Here is a 19,697-nt window from a genome sequence, read left to right on the forward strand (position 1 = left end):
AGGGTTTGTAAGTAATCAACACAAGTTGGGACACCTGTGCAAATTATTTGCTTCAACATTCAAGGCTTCATTTACTTGAATTGCTGCAGAACATCTGTAGGTTGTAACCTATTAGTTTTTCCCTGAAATTCCCTTTTTCAGTTGTTGCAAACCTAAGCTTTAAATGTAAACCTCTGATAGTTTACTGCTTACCTTTTCACCATTTTAGGTAATTCATTGCATTTCAACTGATTAAATTTGAAGAAAAACTATGGTGTTGTAAAACTTTTGACTTGTTGTGGTCCTGTCTGAAACATAGCTTAATTTAAAAAATAAATAAATAACTCGAAGTGTGTATGTATGTATATGTGTATGTAGTTGGATACAGAGAAGCTAATAACTTAAATGTTTACCAGGCAAAAGGGGGCTTTGTGAGATCAAGAAGACAGAGGTTGGAAAAAGGAGAAACATTTTTGTGTTTTTTTTTTTTTTGTTTTTTTTTTTGAAGTCTAGAAGATAGAGGGGTAAAATCAACATGCTTTGAAAGATCATAATTGATGGGGTCCTTTTGTGAGAATCCTACATTAATTGAAGGATTTACAACTAATTTTTTACAAAGAACTTTATATATTAAATAGTGATCTTGACAAGGCCTTTGAAATATTTGGGTCCCAGCATATAATTATAAATGAAATAGGCCATCAAAAATTTAAAAGATAATAAATTACTTGGGAACGTAGGTCACATTTCATATTTTTACTAGCAACTTTCAAAGACTTTGAAACGGGAGAATGACCTAACTCAGTGAGACAAGGCATCATTACCTTAATTCCTAAGCCTAATAAAGATATTCTACTTTTGGATAATTGGCATCCTGAAATGCTTTTGAACAATGATTACAAGATACTAGCCTTGGTATTCTCTAAAACAGTGGTCCCCAACCTTTTTGACAGCAAGGACCACTTTATTAGATGCAAATTTTTCCACGGACCGGTCCGGGGGGGGGGTGCAGTTTTATACACAATTTACATAACATTTCTATTATTATTAAGTTATTAACCAGTTTGCGTACGTTTGAACCCGAGATTTCTTCTTTTTTTGCATAGAACAAAGACATGTGCTTTGCATTTGCCATTCTAACAGATTGCGCATCACAGACATTAACACTGCTATCTTTTTTTCGTGTCTGCCGTTTCTATAGGAGGGTGACAATGAGTTAAATTCCAATGGATGTTTTTCAAATGTTGACAAGCAATAAGCAAAAGGTATCACTGAAAACCACAGAAAACAAAAACAGCAAACAAAAAAAAAAAAAAACAGTACAGGCAAAGTTCGAAGAAAGAGATTTTTTTTTTTTTTACAATGTTTCTGTTTGGGGATCGTTGTGCAAACGTCACAACTGAGCTGTGACCTCAGATCTTACTGCTCTGTGGATGATTCGTTCAAGCATTTCAAGGTCACTTCGTTGTAATGAAAGCATCTGCTGAATGTACTTCGTAGTAACGTGATTTCTATAGACTCGTGTCATATGGGAAACTGTCGGGACCATAAAAATAACTATTGTAATACTCTCTCACCTCGGTCTCTCTCCTCTCTCTGTGCCGCTGCAAAGCCCCGCCCACCAAGCATTCTGAAAAGTCTGAGTGAGTCTCCGTTGCCGGCAGTTCTCTCGCGGCCCGGCTGTCAGACGGCTGCGGCCCGGGGGTTGGGGACTGAAATTTGGGATAAATGACCTTGTTGACGAATGTCAGTCAAGTTATGTTAAAGATAGTTTTATTTCTAATAATATCTGTTTGCTTTTAGACTTGACTTAATATAATGAATTGCTTTCTGGAGACCCAGTGATTCTATTTCTGGATTTTCAAAGGGCATTTGACACAATAAGACATGAATTTATCTTTTGACAAAAATGTATTTACGAATTTAGGGAAACCCTACAAAAATTTTAAATTTAATTATTTTATTTTTTTGTAAAAGCAATTATGACGGTTTATAAGTGAAGTAATGGCTCAGTTAAAGTTTCTCATGGAACCTCCCCACAACTTGAAATTCACAGAGGAATTTGTCAACATTGCCCCTTATCAATCATAACCCCTGCATTTTCTCCTTACTTCTGTTTGTTGGTCACTCAAAGTGAACTTAAAGGTATTAAACTCAATTTAAAAAAAAAAAAAAGAAATAAGGATCTCACAGCTGGCAGATGACACTACTTTTTTTTTTTTTTTTTTTTTTTTTTTTTAAATGTCAGTGAAGTGCATAAAGCACTTGATGTTATTGAAACATTTTCAAGCAAATGTGAACTACTGGTGCTGAAACAAAGTAATCAAACTAAATTCTGTGAAATTCCTGTTGAAATAGTTACTTACTTGGAAATTAACATCAACAAAACAACAACAAATAATAAAAACAGTGTGCTAGTTTCTCCATTAAGAAAACAATTAACTCATGGCTGACTAGAGATCTGACTGTTTATGGCAGATTCTTACTACCAAAAGCTGAATGCTTCTCATATTTCCTATCCATTTTCAGCTGTAGAAATTTCAGACTCCTCTTGTACCCTTCTCTTCATTGCCAGCCTTTAGCAATTGAAAAGTAAAAGTAGTAAAAGTTTAATAGACGTTATTGAAGTTAATCATCCGTTTGTGTGAAAGTTAATGCAGATGGCCAGTAGATGTCACTAGAGAGGTGAGTGTTAAATGCTTCAACATAATTTTCAATGCCGTTGCTTCAAATGTTTCGATGCTTCTTGAGGCTTCCCTCCTCCCATTACTACTTTACACTTCTGATATGTCTTCTTCTTTTGGCTGCTCCCGTTAGGTGTTGCCACAGCAGATCATCTTTTTCCATCTTTTTCTGTCCTCTTCCTCTGTCACACTCATCACTTTCATGTCCTCTCTCACCACATCCATAAACCTTCTCTTAAGCCTTCTTCTTTTCCTCCTGCCTGCCAGCTCTATCCTTATCATTCTTCTCCCAGTATTTCCAGCATGTCTCCTCCGCACCAAACCAACGCAATCTCGCCTCTCTTTGATTTTGTCTCCCAACCTGAGCTGACCCTCTATGTCCTCATTTCTAATCCTGTCCATCCTCGTCACACCCAATGCAAATCTTAGCATCTTTAACTCTGCCACCTCCAGCTCTGTCTCCTTCTTTCTGGTCGGTGCCATCGTCTCCAACCCATATAACATAGCTGGTCTCACTACCGTCCTCTAGACCTTTCACTCTTGCTGATATCCGTCTGTCACTAATCACTCCTGTCACTCTTCTCCACCCATTCCAACCTGCCTGCACTCTTTTTCACTTCTCTTCCACAAGCCCTTTTACTCTGTACTGTTGATCCCAAGTATTTAAACTCCTCCACCTTCACCAACTCTACTCCTTGCATCCTCACCATTCCACTGACCTACCTCTCATTCACACACACATTTTCTGTCTTGTTCCTACTGACCCTTATTCCTGTCCTCTCTAGAGCCTTTCCAGGGTCTCCTCAACCTGCTCACTACTATCGCTACATATCACAATGTCATCAGAACAGAACTTTACAATTCTGATAAGTAAAAGAGAAAAACAAACTGAGCAGAACTTGAGTCTGTGACTGTGGTGGACAGAATACAAGATGAGAATGAATACAAATGTATAGAGTGGGAGATAAGTGTAGTTCCTCACTGTAATTTTTCTAATTTTCCTGTAGACGTTAATAACTGGCAAAGGTCGTCCATCAACTTTCTGCACACTTTGTGCTGTGGGTTTAATTTTAAATTTGTCAGTTTTACCCAACAATGTACACTGAATAACATGTAATGACAAAGTGAAAAAATGTCTTCTGAAAGGTTTGCAAATGTAAAGCAAATCAAAAAACTGAACCTCTCATTCATATATGTATTTAGACTCTTACATCTGTACTTTGCAGAAGCCCCCTTGGCAACAGTTCCAGCTTTGAGTCTTCCTAAGTAAGTCTCTATAAGCTGAGAACACCAGGATTTAGGCAGTTTATTGAATTCTTCTTGGCAGATCTGCCTTCCATTTTGCAGCTGTGTGAAGTTACTTTATGGTGGTTGGCGGGCCAATCCTGCCACCAACCCCCAAGTTTTCCCTGCAAGTTGGAGGACCAATTGCAGGACCGAACTGAACAGGGGTTTGCCAACAAGGACCGCAAGCTGTTTTGTCATGTGGTGGGTGTGGTGACCCGCTGTACCCGTGCATGCTCCCCAGCCTGACCTGACCTGAGATCTTCTCAAGCTCTGTTAGATTGTATGGGAAGCATCTGCAAATCTGCCAGGTCTCTCCACAGCTGTTCTATTAAGTGTGGTCTTTAGCTGGACCACTCTTGGACAGTCAGAAACTTGCCCCAAAGCCAGCGTATCATCGTCTTGGTGGTATACTGTACTTTATGTCATTATACTAAAAGGAAAGCCATCTCCCCAGTCTGAGGCTGTGTGTACTCTGGAGCAGGTTTTGCTCAAGGTTCTGTTTGTATTTGACTGCATTCATTCTTTCCTCCGTTCTGACCACTTCTTCCATCCCTGCTGCTGTGGAGCACCCCATAGCATGATGCTGCCACCACCATGCTTCAATGAAGTGATGATATTAGGCAGATGATGAGTAGTGCCTGATTTTTGCCATAGACAGTGCTTGAAGTTTTGCTCAAATAGTTCAAATTCTGTCTCATGCAACCAGAGTATCTTTTTCCTCATGCTCTGAGTCCTTTAAATGTCAGTTGGCAAACTCCAACTGGTCCATTATATGCCTTTTACTCAATAATGACTTCCATCTAGTCAGTCTACCATAAATGCCTGATTGATGGAGTGCTGCCAAGATGTTAGTTCTTCTAACTGGTTCTCCCAACTTCTGAAGCTCTGTTACAGCAACCATTAGGTTTTTCATCACCTTCATGACCAATGCCTATCTTGGAGTGTTTGGCTGGACTGCACATTCAAGGTGAAATCCTGGTGGTGCCAATCTTCTTCCATTTCACAATTATTGGAGGCCAGAGTATCCCTTGAAATGCGCACAGCTTTAGAAATGGTTTTTATCCCCTTGTCCTTATCTATGCCTGACCACAATTTGATTGCAGAGGTCTACAGAGAGTTCCTTGGATATCTTGGCTTAGGTTTCATTGTGGCATGCAGTTTCAGTCGTGGGCCCTTGCATACACAGGTACATGTGTGCATTTCTAAACGATGTCAAATCAAGTCAGTTTGTCACAGGTGGTCACCAATGAGGTTTTAGACACATCAAAAGAAGAATGAAAGCAAACAGGATGCACCTGAACACAATCTGAAGAGCTACAGCAAAGTGTCTGAATATTTCTACTGTTGAAATGAGAGAATACAGTTTTTAAACTTTTCTGAAAATGTATTTACAGTACTGTGCAAAAGTTTTAGGCAGGTGTGAAAAAATGCTGTAAACAAAGAATGATTTCAAAAATGGAAATGTTAATCATTTATTTTCATCAATGAACAAAATGCAGTGAATGAACAAAAGAGAAATCAAAATCAAATCAATATTTGGTGTGACCACCCTTTGCCTTCAAAAACAGCATCAATTCTTCTAGGTACACTTGCACACAGTTTTTGAAGGATCTCGGCTGGTAGGTTGTTCCAAACATCTTGGAGAACTAACCACAGATCTTCTGTGGATGTAGGCTTCCTCACATCCTTCTGTCTCTTCATGTAATCCCAGACACACTCGATGTTGAGATCAGGGCTCTGTGGGGGCCATACCATCACTTCCAGGACTTCTTGTTCTTCTTTACGCTGAAGATCGTTCTTAATGACTTTGGCTGGATGTTTGGGGTTGTTGTCCTGCTGCAGAATAAATTTGGGGCCAATCATACGCCTCCCTGATGGTATTGCATGATGGATAAGTATCTGCCTGTATTTCTCAGCATTGAGAACACCATTAATCCTGACCAAATCTCCAACTCCATTTGCAGAAATGCAGCCCCAAACATTCAAGGAACCTCCACCATGCTTCACTGTTGCCTGCAGACACTCATTATTGTACCACTCTCCAGCCCTTCGACGAACAAACTGCCTTCTGCTACAGCCAAATATTTAAAATTTTGACTCATCAGTCCAGAGCACTTGCTGCCATTTTTCTGCACCCCAGTTCCTATGTTTTCGTGCATACTTGAGTCGCTTGGCCTTGTTTCCACATCTGAGGTATGGCTTTTTGGCTGCAACTCTTCCATGAAGACCACTTCTGGCCAGACTTCTCCAGACAGTAGATGGGTGTACCTGGGTCCCACTGGTTTCTGCCAGTTCTGAGCTGATGGCACTGCTGGACATCTTCTGATTTCGAAGGGTATTAAGCTTGATGTGTCTTTCATCTGCTGCACTAAGTTTCCTTGGCTGACCACTGTGTCTATGATCCTCAACGTTGCCCATTTCTTTGTGCTTCTTCAAAAGAGCTTGAACAGCACATCTTGAAACCCCAGTCTGCTTTGAAATCTTTATCTGGGAGAGACCTTGCTGATGCAGTAGAACTACCTTGTGTCTTGTTGCTCTGCTCAATCTTGCCATGACATGAAACTGTCTTCCACAACCTCACCTTGGTAGCAGAGTTTGGCTGTTCCTCACCCAGTTTTAAGCCTCCTACACAGCTGTTTCTGTTTCAGTTAATGACTGTGTTTCAACCTACGTGTGACATTGATGATCATTAGCACCTGTTTGGTAGAATTGGTTGATCAGACACCTGACTAGAATCCTATAAAATCCCTGACTTTGTGCAAGTGGACCTATAAGAATTGATGCTGGTTTGAAGGCAAAAGGTAGTAACACCAAATATTGATCTGATTTAGATTTTTCTTTTGTTCGCTCACTTTGCATTTTGTAAATTGATAACAGTAAACCATCATTATTCATATTTCTGAAGCATTCTTTGTTTACAGCATTTTTTCACACCTGCCTAAAACTTTTGCACAGTACTGTATGATGTCATTATGGGTTATTAAGTGTACATTGATGGGCAAATGAGTCAAATGTATCCAATTAAAATTAAACCTGAAACACAATCAAGTGTACAGAAAATGAAAGGCTCTGAATACTTGATGAAGCCTCCATACGGTTTATCCATCCATCTATTCAGTATCCAACCCACTATATCCTAACTACAGGGTCACAGGGGTCTGCTGGAGCCAATGTACGGTTTTTGTAAACTGTTTAATCCAGTTTAAACAGCATACATTTCCATGCATTGAGTGGGATTAGATTTTTTTTTTCTCTCCCTAATCCTGTCCCACCGTACTGCACAATTTTATATCTTTTGGTGCTAAAGTTCAACTGGTAATGCCTGATAATGAGTATTAAAGAAGTTATTAACAATTTGAAGTCTGTGTTCCTGTCGCACAGCTCCAGTAGTGCGAGTTTAAACCTCAGCCTGTTTACTTCCCATGTGCAGTTTTCATGTGTGCCCTGTTTCTGCCTTTATTATTATTATTAATAATATTTATTCTCCCATGTTCTAAAGATGTATTTACAAATCTAACTTTGCTTTGCCAAGGTAGTGTTAGATCGATACTGAGTCTTTTGACTTTGGTATCAATACCAGCTTTCAGACCGCAGTATTGGTACTGAGTCGGTAAATAATGGCCATCCCTACATACCACCTGACCTCTCTCCTCTTATCAAGATCCTCTTTGAGTGGAATATTCATGAAGGTTAGTAATTGGTTGCTACTTATCTGGTTTCTCCTCATATGGGTTACCCATAGTAGGTTGTTCTTCTTGTTTAAGCCTGTTGGACCTTCCCTCCACTGATAATTTGAAATAAAGAGTAATGTGTTACTGTCGGCATGCTACAAACGGTCAATCTTATTATATACAGTAATATGCTACTATGGCTGTTAGTTTGTCTGTCCAGGATTTTAAATCACCTGTAGCTTGCAAACCGTTTCACCTATCGACTTGAAATTTTGTGCACATATACTACGTGACGTCTACTCTCCGCTTTTGGGGTGATGATTTTTATTACTCTTTATTTTTATTTTATTTTATTGTAGAATCAACTCTCGGCAGCGCGCAGCAGGGTGGCCGTGCGATTCATGCTTATGGATGCTGTTCTCATTCCCTACCACTTTCGCTAATCATTCTTGAGGCAGATTGAAGACTTAAGTGCCAGCTTAAGTGAAAAATTAAAGAACACATACAAAGTAATTGCAACACAAAAACTAACTTAATTGGTTTTAACGCGAAAAGATGCCAACGACAAAAGAGAAGCAGCGGGCCACTAGGGTGGAGAAAAGCAGAACTGCTCAGGAAGCAGCAAGCACATCAACCTCTGAGCAAACGAATGCTAAACAGAGACAGAGGAAGAGTAAGAAAACTAGGGATGCTCAAGTCAAGTGTATACACTGCACGTTATTGTGCAGTACGACCGTTACTGGTCTTATATAATCCTTAACAGAGAGTGTGTTGTGAAATGACATTTAAGTGACTTCAGATCTAAGTGATGAAGTTTTATTGAAATTAATTCCTGATCTTTTTACAGAGAAAAAGAAAAAGCTGATGTTTACTGGAACATTTCAATGGATGTGAAACAGGAGAGCTGTGATGTGGACAGAGATATCATGGATATTAAGAAGGAGGACTGTGAGTTGGCGTCTATCTACCTTAAACAGGAAGGTCTGAGCATTAAGGAGGAGAACAGTGAACTGCAGGCAGTGGACATTAAAGAAGAAGCTGAAGAGAAGTCTGTCAGTATTGAGACACACAACCATACAAATCTGAACAGTGTAAAAGAAGACCACCTTCATGATGGGTGTCAAGATGGAGTGGTGACCTGGTTAGACTCTTCTCAAAGCAGACACTGTTCATCTCTTGAGCCTTCTGTCAATGTGAAGACTGAATCATTACAGTCTAAACCAAAGAGGACTAAGAAAACTACATCTGTTAGAGCTCAGGAAAATTGGCCACCATCTACAAAGAAGTCCGGAAAAAGTAAGTGCAAAATAAAAAATGGGCAAGTTTTAGGGTTGGGGTTTATGGGCTTGAAAGATCGAGTCTTGCGGTTTTTATGAGAAATACTGTGTTTTATTGTGTGCTTAAATGTGGTTTGAGATTTCATCAATGTTTATGTAAGGTTTGCAATTTTTCATGCAAAAGTCCTAAACATGTCCTTGGTAAAGAGTGCTATACAAATGTACAGCTGCAAAGGAAGGTTGTGAACCTTTTGGAATTCCCTAGATATCTGCTTTAATTCATCTTAACAATGTGGTCTGATCTTCAACTATGCTCCAAATATAGGCCAGCACAGTTGTCCTAAGCTAATAACTCACAAACAATTGGATGACTTGTTGTCAGTCCTGAACATTCACAGTCCACTCTGTGACCCTCCTGTCTTTATAGACTGGTTGACCCTTCTTTAATAGTAATGGCCTCCACCAAACTTCATGTGCCTGCTGATCAGCCTTGAATTTTAATCCATACCTTCTGTCCAAACCTTTTTGGATCCTTTTATTCCTGAGCTCTTTTCTGATCAGTTCTCATTAGGTCAGGCGACAGCATCGCGTGTCTCTTACTGGCCGTTCCAGAACACCAATTTCCTTCTGTTTAAGTCTTCCTTTTTTTGATTTCTTCCTGTGATTTGGCTCATTGTCCTGTATCATAACTCAACTTTTGTTAAGCTTCTACTATCCTGATGATTTGCTGTCAGATTTCTTGATGATAATTTGAATTCACTGTCCCTTTGATCGTGTCAAGCTCTCCATGCTCTGAAGAAGCAAAGCAGGCCTAACCATGATGCTCCCTTCACCTTGAGGCTTTAGTATCAGTGTAGAGTTGTCTCCTACCTCCAAACATGGTGTCACGTGTTTTGACAAAAGAGTTGAACTTTTTCATGATTCGTCTACAGAACATTCTGTTCTGGAACATCGAGGTGAACTTTTACAAGTTTGAGATGTGCAGTGATGCTTTTGTTAGATTATAATGATATCCTTTGTGTTGTCCTTCCATTTTTCCCTCCTCCTCATCTTTTTTTTTTTTTTTTTTCTTTTTCCACTAGTTTTTGCATTTGGCTACAGTTGGTGTCACTACTGGTTACATGAGGTGATTCCTGGGCCCTACAGAAATGGCGCAGGTTGTCCAACTTCTCCTGGATTGGCAGGCACATCAATACGTGCCTGTCATTGCCAGAAGGTTTGCTGTGTCTCCCAGTGCAGTCTCAAGGGCGTGGAGGAGATTCCAGGAGACCGGGAGTTACTCTAGAAGAGCTGGACAGGGCCACTCGTTAGAAGGTCCTTAACCTATTAGCAGGACCCACTGGTATCTGCTCCTTTGGGCAAGAAGGAACAGGATGAGCACTGCCAGAGCCTACAAAATGACCTCCAGCAGGCAGGACACTGCTGTGAATGTCTCTGACTAAACCATCAGAAACGGACTTCATGAGGGTGGCATGAGGGCCTGACGTCCTCTAGTGGGCACCGTCGAGCTCAATTGGCATTTGCCATAGAATACCAGGATTGGCAGGTCCACCACTGGCGCCCTGTGCTTTTCACAGATGAGAGCAGGTTCACCCAGAGCACATGTGACAGACGTGAAAGGGTCTGGAGAAGCCATGGACAACGTTATGCTGCCTGTAACATCTTTCAGCATGACTGATTTGGTGGTGGGTCAGTCAGTGATGGTATAGTGGGGCGGGGGGGGGGCATATCCATGGAGGGACACACAGACCTCTACAGGCTAGACAACGGCACCTTGACTACCATTAGGTATCGGGATGAAGTTCTTGGACCACCCATTGTCAGACCCTATGCTGGTGCAGTGGCTCCTGGGTTCCTCCTGGTGCATGACAATTCCCGGCCTCATGTTGTTTGCGAGAGTATGCAGGCAGTTCCTGGAGGATGAAGGAATTGATACCTTTGACTGGACCCCACGCTCGCTCATCTGACCTCATTCCAATAGAACACCTCTGGGTGGGACATTAGGTTTCGGTCCATCCGACGCCTCAGACTGTCCAGGAGCTCAGTGATGCCTTGGTCCAGATTTGGGAGGAGATCCCCCAGGACACCATCCATCGTCTTATTAGGACGTTGTCAGGCATGCATACAAGCACATGGGCGCCATACAAACTAGAAAACTACAAAAAAAGTTTACTTGAGGTTTTTGCAAATTTATTAAAAATAAAAAAAATTGAGAAAAATCCGCGATATATATTTAAATATGCTTACATATAAAATCCACGATAGAGTGAAGCCGCGAAGCGCGATATAGCGAGGGATTACTGTATTCTAATGGACTGAAAAATGGCAAATTTTATCCCATTATATAAAAAGGGTGACAGGGCAGATCCAAGCAACTTTAGGACAGTAAGCTTAATGTGCATCACTGGAAAATTAATGGAAGGAATTATTAAGGATAAGATTGAGCAACACTTGGCAAGGACAGGAGTTATTCTGAACAGTCGACATGGGTTCAGAAGAGGAAGGTCGTGTTTGACTAACATGCTGGAATTTTGTGAGAAGGCAACAAAAGGGTAGAATCAAAGTGGAGCAAAAGAGATTATTTATTTTGACTTTCAATAAGCATTTGATAAGGTGTCACATGAGAGGTTGGGCATCAAACTAAAAGACGTGGCAATTCAGGGTGATGTTTGTAGATGGGTGTAGAATTGGCTCAGACACAGGAAGCAGAGTGATGGTGCGAGGATCCTTATTATATTTGGCTGATAATTGGGTGATTGTAAGAGTGGTGACCCATAGAGGTCAGTGCTGGGGCCATTGCTATTTTTATTATTCATGTTCCTATCCAAATATTTATATATAACAAGCTAGTTAAATTTTCAGATTATACTAAGATAGGTGGATTGGCAGTGAGTCGAGAATCTGTTGAATTGTTTGGATTTGGAAAATTTGGAAGACTAAATTTAATGTAAGAAAATGTAAAGTACTAGGGGGTTCACCCCCTGCTCGCTTCACTTGCCAACCCCCTGGCCTGCGCTATGCATCAGCCACATCGCGTTTCTGCCACTGGTGTTGTGAAGAGGGGGGCTGAACACACCCCAAGGAACGCGGCCGCTCCTCTGAAACCCCCTCTTAAACGGTGATACAATGGATAACATTTTTTACCTCCTCTTTGCTCGATCAGCTGCTGGATGGCTGCTGCCATGCTGCTTGATCTGCATCTTGTGCAGCGCTTTGAACATTTAAAAGCCTGTACAGCAGCTGTCCTACTCTTTGTATTTTATTTACGGCCCGGGCCTGGTTAAATCTCTTGGCACAAAGTCTCGTCTTGCAGGACGGGAGTTCTTGATGTTTTTTTAATTTTAAGAATCTGAAAATTGTAACAACATCACGTTGAAGTTCAATAAATTCTGAAAAGAATGATACCAAACATATATATGTAGGTTTTAAAAGAAGTCCAATTTTAAAGTGTGACATAAAAATATCACATAAAATCATTGCACAAAATCATTATACTTTTAAGCTTAGGATTTTATATACTGAATATCTGGATAGGAATATCAATAACAAGCTTGTTACATTTTCAGATGATACCAAGAGAGGTGGATTAGCAGATAATCGAGGATCTATTGAATTATTACAGAGAGACTTGGACAGCATACAGGCTTGGACAGATTTCTGGAAGATGAAATTTAATGTAAGAAAATGTAAATTATTACACATAGGAAGTAAAAGTGTATGGTTTGAATACAGAATGGGAGGTCTGAAAATTCAAGTACACTCGATGAGAAGAATTTAGGAGTCATAGTGGACTCGTCTCTATCAATTTCCAAACCGTGTTCAGAAGCCATTAAGAAAGTTAACAGAATTTCAGTTTATATAGTGCCTTGATGTGTGGAGTACAAGTCACAGGAGATCATGTTGAAGCCTTATAACACACTGGTGAGGCCTCATCTGAAGTCCTGTGTGCAGTTTTTGTCTCCAGTCTACAAAAAATTCAATGCAGTGCTAGAAAAAGTCCAGAGGAAAGCTAATTCTAGGGGTGAGAGGTAGAATTATCAGAAAAAATTAAATAAGTTCAACCTTTTCAGTTTAAGCAAATGGAGATTAAGAGGAGGCATGACTGAAGTGTTTAACATCATGAAAGTAATTAGAGCCATGGAGCCTGGCTGCTACTTTAAAAAGAGTTCAACAAGAACATGAGGACACAGTTGGAGACTTGTTAAGGGATAATTCCACATAAAGATCTCTAGTGGACTAAAAAACCCAGCTGAGTTTCCCAATGTCGATAAGATGATTTATTTTTTCAGTGGGAATCCCAGAAACGCACCCAGCCTTGGCCCGACTTACACACACTGCCTCGCACAGACAAAAAAGCAACTGGTAATAGAAATTAAAGAATAATAAATGATCCTACCCCAGTTCCCCTTACAGCGATATACAATAAACACAAATTCAACAACAAGCCACTAACAAGAACCATACATGATGAAGTCCATGAAAACGGAAACTGATGAAATGAAATGATGGCGGTAGGTAGTCCAGAGATCAGCACGCTGTATGTGAATGTAAAGGTCAGTCCTACTGGTATTTGCTGATGAGATGATGACGTGGCAATGGGATCAGGAGCGCTCCTTTCTTTACAGGATGACAATAAATCCTCAGACAGTCCTCATGCAGCAGGAAGACACCAGACAGTCCATACACCCAAAACAGGAGACGATCTCCAGGACAAAACGAGAAAACACAAGTAGCAAAACGGGAAGGCAAACAGATAGGCAACTCCAGACACCAAAGACAAAAGACTTTTTGTCCTATGTTGAACTGGCCTCCCTTTAATTTTGTGCCTGCCTCCTTGTCCCCAGAAACCCCTGCACCCTCAGCAGATTTAAATCCACTACAACTAACACCTACATTTTTCATTTTAAACGTCACATATAACTTTCCTATCATTTTTCAGATACTTTAAGATATTTCCATGTAGCAGTTATTTTTTTCCACTCTCTCTCTGTCAGTGCTGTGCGTGCCTTCCGATTAAAATATTCCATGTCATGAAATCGATAGACCAGTCAACAATAAACAGCAAAAACTGGGCAATTTTAATTCAAGGCCGATGAATTTGTCTAATGCTACTGTTTAATTCAGTTGTATTTATTGTTTATAGCGCTCTTCATTGAGTGCAGGTTTAGACTGATTGATGTTTGGAGCCATAACAGATATAATAATTACATACGTGAACACACACACTAGAGCAAATATTCAGGAAAACCTGGCAAATTTTAGTTAACATAAATAAGTCCTGACAGTAGATACCCGTAAACATTATAATGGTGAGTATAAATGTCACCAGCGTGTCAGAAAGCTTACCAGTCCTGATGTCAGCTGCCACTCCCCTATAGAGGTGAAACACCAACAGCTTCTCATTTTTCTCCGAGGTCACAGCAGCTTCTGTAGGCCTGGGCACTGAGGCATCATTCATCCATTTGTCTCTTTTCCTTGGTGAATTAAAGAAGCCATTTTGATGTAAAATAGTTTTAGTTTAATTGTGCATAAATGTGAGGACACATTCTGATTACTGAAAGTGCCTTTTTCATGCTTGGCATGGCATTCTGTTTTATACTGTACTCCCCGTAATGGCTAAAACAAAGAAACATTTTATTTTCATTTACTCCTTTGCTCAACAGATTTAAAAAATTACAAATTAAATAATTCATTAATTAAATTCACATTACACATATTCATTTATAGGGGATTTGCAAACATTTCTGTCACACCCTGTAGAAATGACAGCACTTTTTTACATCATTCCCCCCGTTTCAGGGCACCGTAATGTTTGGGCCAATTGATGTCAGAGGAGTTTGTGATTCCTCAGGTGTGTTTCATTGCTTTAGTTCTGTAGTCCTAAGACACCTCATCTTGCTTCCACCCTTTGGAGTTTGTAGTGGCCATTGTTCAACATGAGGACAACCGCTGTGCCAATGATAGTCAAAGAAGCCATTATGAGGCTGAAAAACAATAATAAAACCATTAGAGACATTGGTAAAACGTTAGGATGACCTAAATCAACTGTGTGGAATATCAACAAGAAGAATACACTGGTGAGCTCAGTAATCACAAAGGGACAGATAGGCCAAGGAAGACCACCACTGCTGATGACAGAAGATGTTGCTGCAGATTGCATTTTGATTACAGCTTGCACAACCTGATAGGAAGTATATTGCATGTGTCTCTGTAACATCTTAAATGTACCACCCCATACAGATGGCATGATGTGGATCAGGGTGACTGGGAGACCGCTCACCAGTCAGGCAGTTCACACTGAAAAGCCACCAACGTCAAATAACCCACAGCTGTTAAGACCTGTAAGAGAACTGAGATTGTGTGATGGTCTCTGTAATGTAGGCACATGTTCAGGACACACTTCAAAGAGGATGACAGTAGGGAGTCTAATTCCGCGTATAACTAAGTCCTCATCATGAGCCAAAATGTCATTGTGATGTATCAAAACTCACTTCTTGTGTAGCCTGTCAAACATCAGAATGTGAAATGTGCAATGAAATGAGATTTTCTGTTCAGTTCGTTTGTCCACCAGGTGCTGCTAAAATGCCAACACAAATAAAGTCTGCACAGGACTTAGAAATGTTCAAAACTTGCCATAACTTTAAGCCAATTTAAACACCAAGTTCTAGTTTTAAAAATCCAAACTTTTTTGTGAGAATTGGCTTACACATGTTGCCGAGCATAAGGAAGTTTTATACATGTGGCCCTGCTAAGTAGTTGTAATAGAAAATGTAAAATTAACAAATTGAATATGCTTTCCATGTATAACTAAAGTTATTTAATTGATTATGCTTATCAAAGGTTGTTTCTAATTTCAGCCATCATGTATTAAATGTGAGTTAATGTTAATAATAAGGCAGTGGACTGAAAGTAAGCTCTTTTTTCCCCTTTTCTTTTAAACTTGTATAGGAAACAAAGATCAGTGCAGTTTGGAATCTGGAAAAGAATTCTCTGGCAGGAGTGCTCTTCAGAAACACACTGGAGTTCACACGGGAGAGAAGCCATATTGCTGTACTGAATGTGGTAAACAGTTTTCAGAAATGAGCCATCTTCAGAAACACAGTAGAGTTCACACGGGAGAGAAACCATATTGCTGTAATGAATGTGGTAAACAGTTTTCACAAATGGGCCATCTTCAGACACACACTAGAGTTCACACAGGAGAGAAGCCATATTGCTGTAATGAATGTGGTAAACCGTTTTCACAGAAGAGCAATCTTCAGAGACACACAAGAGTTCACACTGGTGAGAAGCCATATTGCTGTACTGAATGTGGTAAACAGTTTTCTGTAATGGACCATCTTCAGACACACACTAGAGTTCACACCGGTGAGAAGCCATATTTCTGTAATGAATGTGGTAAACAGTTTTCTGTAATGGGCCATCTTCAGAGACACACTAGAGTTCACACTGGTGAGAAGCCATATTGCTGTAATGAATGTGGTAAACAGTTTTCAGTAATGAGCCATCTGCAAAGACACACAAGAGTTCACAACAGAATTGAAAGGGTAGCAGTTCAATAATCAGTCCAGAAAATCAAGCTCGAGACTGAGGTTCACTCCTGTCCTGAAAAGTAAGCAAACTAAACTATTGTTGACAAATTAATCTCTGAGAGAAGCCATATTGCTGTTTGGAATGTGGCAAACAAATTTGTCAGGAGTTCTCTTCAGAGACGCACCAGAATTCACATTGGAGAGAAGTACAACTGAACTGTCCTGACTAAAGAGTGAGGTTCACTCCTGCCTAGACAGTAAGCACATGTAACTGACTGGAATCCATCCTACTTACTGTTGTGTCAGAAACAAGTCAACACAAAGGAGAATCAGAAGTTTATATGCTTTTTCCCTTTCCAGAAACAAATTAAAAAACAGGGCATCATACAAACTGCTTCTCACCAAAGCCCCTACAGCCTCCACCATGTGTCTAACTCTGCTTTCATAACATACGTATTACATATAGAACTATTTACAATATATTATACACATTTCATCAGAAAAGAACTCTTTACAATATACATAACCTCACATAATAAATCATAGTTCAGCTATATAATAATATATATTTTTCTATTTTTATATAACAAAAAATAAAATAACATACTTTTTCAAAAACTAACTGTAGCACCCCTCTGCTCCTACTGAGGGTTCTTGCTAACTTTATATATAAAATTTTACCTTAGTGTTCTCAGCACAACTGTTTCAAGCAACAAACCTTTGTTAATAATGTATTTTACATAACTCTACCATTAATTGTACAATTTGTTACTAGACCCATAAGGGTACTATAGCCACCTGCCAAACGTGATTTCGCTTTTTTTTTCCCTTATATGGCTTAGCCAACCATTATATAAAAAAAATGCCAAAGTTCAATGTTTTATTTTAAATAAATTAACTATTTACATATATATATAACACATCCATACAAAAGTATACACTTAAATAATCCAAGAAATCTATATCAGTGTTGAGCCAGCAGTCCTTTCTATGAATGCAAAAATATCAATAAACAAGTACAATCCCCTTATAAAACCTAAGCCAGCAAACTAAATAAAAGTAACCAAACAAACGTCAGGTAAAAGGTACCACAGATAAGCGTTGCAGGCCTGTTACTTGAAGGTGATTGTGACGTTACTCGGCGACAGTCTCTTATGCTGTAAAAGAGCAGACGAGTCTCGTTTTCTTGTTTCCAGCAGATGTGCGTCCCCTTTCATTTCTTTCCTAGCAAGTATCGATTCTCCACGATAGTTGGTCAGCTGTAACAATATCCGATATCGGCAATGTAATCCAGTGTCTGCCGACATCTTCCGTGTACAGCATTTCACGGACAGTGCTCCCTAGCGCACCGGTTTGGCGTTCTCGACCAGTCCGACCAACACGTTCACGTTTTCTGTCCCGACTCTTAATACCATACTGGAATCTGGTCATCTTTTTTTTTTTTTTTTTTTCTTTCTTTTTAAACTCCTCGCTGAAGTTTACCATGGACCACATTTCAATCAGCACAAAAGCACAGTTCTCTCGTTTCTTTTCTCGTCTCTCTTCTGACCCCCACCCTTCGCTACTTTCCAAACCAATCAAATAATTTAACATAAATACCAGCATTTACTTTTTACATTGAAAACCGTAGAAATATAATTACATAACTTTTTAACAACATGTACAATAAATTTAACTGTATTAATCAAATTTATATTACACCATTGCTATTACCACATCATAACTTGCGTTTTAAAGGGCTACATAACAAAAAAAAGAACAGGGTGCCATACAAACAGCGACTTGCGAATGCTTAATAATAAATAACAAATCAAATCGATTACTAATAATTACAAACTATTAATACAATATAAATGTAAAATAAAAATGAAAATCCAAAGTATCCAGAAGGTCATGTTGTACACAATGCTGAATTATATTAAAATGCTGTGGCAGCACATTAAAAGAAGAAATGCTGTTTTTTTAAATTTAGTTTTGTTTTTGTTTGTTTGCTTTTGATAATAAAACCTACAAAGACTGTATATAAGAACACAGTGGGTGGGTGGGTGGGGGGGGAGAGAGACACACACATTTTGTTGTTTAACACTTGAGAATTACCAAATAATATTCATGTCAAATAAATAGAATAAAATTAGAAAAGGCTTGGAGAGAGCAGACTTGCCTGTACAGCATCCACCGTTGCTTGAGGGTCCCTGAAGTCTGTGGGGATTCACATTAATTAGCATTTATACTACAAAATACCATTGGTATAAAACTAAGTACACACAAACAATTGCTTTTGGGGAAATTCATAACTTAAAGCTACAAAAAAATCAAATTAAAAATCAGAATACACTTTGCTACGCATACACACACCAAGAAAATTTGGAGGAATTAATCTCGAGAAGCCATATTGCTGTTCTGAATGTGGCCGAAGAGTCTCACAAACCAGAATCTTCTGAGCCACAAAAGAAATCAGACTGGGTGCCACCTCCAGAATTGGGCTTAGTTAGAGAACATCTACACCGGGGGCATCAACCTCTTTGTCTTGGAGTACCACCCCAAAGAATTTAAATGTTCTGAATTTCCCCCCTTTTTTTTTGGTGTTAAATTGTTAATTCCTGAACTGTTATTATGTAAAAGTAACGGTGGAATTTTTTTTTCCCACCCAGAAAAAATATTCTTTCAGAGAGCTTTCATAAGGTAATAGCAATGGTAACCTTCAAACAATGGGCTCCATGCAGTAAGCTTGAAGTGCTCGGCCAAAGCTGCTGAGAGATGAAGATTTCATCTCACCATTCAGACTGGGATGTGAGATACTGTCCTTAGAGAAGTGACGTGCCCTCCATCATGAGCTCCAAGGAAAGTGCTGGTAGCAAATTGAGAAGTTCAGTTAAGTAACCGATCAGTTAAATCAGCAGCAACACATGCAGTGGATGTAAAGCTTTAATCCGACTCTGTTTTTCCCCTATCAAGAAAAGTGAGGAAAAGAAACCCGCTGAACTGGAGGAGATTAGGATTTTATATTTAATGAGCAATGTAGTGAATGTAAGTAACGTTTCCCAGCACTGGTCGCTTATGAACATTTGTTTTTGTATCTGGGATATCATCTCTAGAATGAATGGTGGAAATAAACTGTCTGCCTAAGCAACTGGCTGAATAAATAGTCAGAAACGCAATAATGTCTTATTTTTCTTCTTCACATCGTTTTAAAGAAAGAATTACTGAAAACCAATCAAAGTGCCGACTAATTTGCATTGTTGTGTGGCTCAAAATTAAAAAAAAAAA

General features: G+C 39.4%; 1 long non-coding RNA gene and 1 pseudogene across 1 annotated transcript in view; one reads left to right on the forward strand and one right to left on the reverse strand.

Annotated features, from left to right (window-relative positions):
- Positions 1–19,697, forward strand: part of LOC114668746 (zinc finger protein 208-like) — a 690,636-nt pseudogene that overhangs the window by 616,873 nt on the left and 54,066 nt on the right.
- LOC127527891 (uncharacterized) overlaps positions 1–19,697 on the reverse strand; it is a 406,786-nt gene that overhangs the window by 39,234 nt on the left and 347,855 nt on the right. The window lies entirely within an intron of this gene.

The sequence above is a fragment of the Erpetoichthys calabaricus genome, chromosome 1 (genome assembly GCF_900747795.2).
Source record: "Erpetoichthys calabaricus chromosome 1, fErpCal1.3, whole genome shotgun sequence".
Taxonomy (NCBI): domain Eukaryota; kingdom Metazoa; phylum Chordata; class Cladistia; order Polypteriformes; family Polypteridae; genus Erpetoichthys; species Erpetoichthys calabaricus.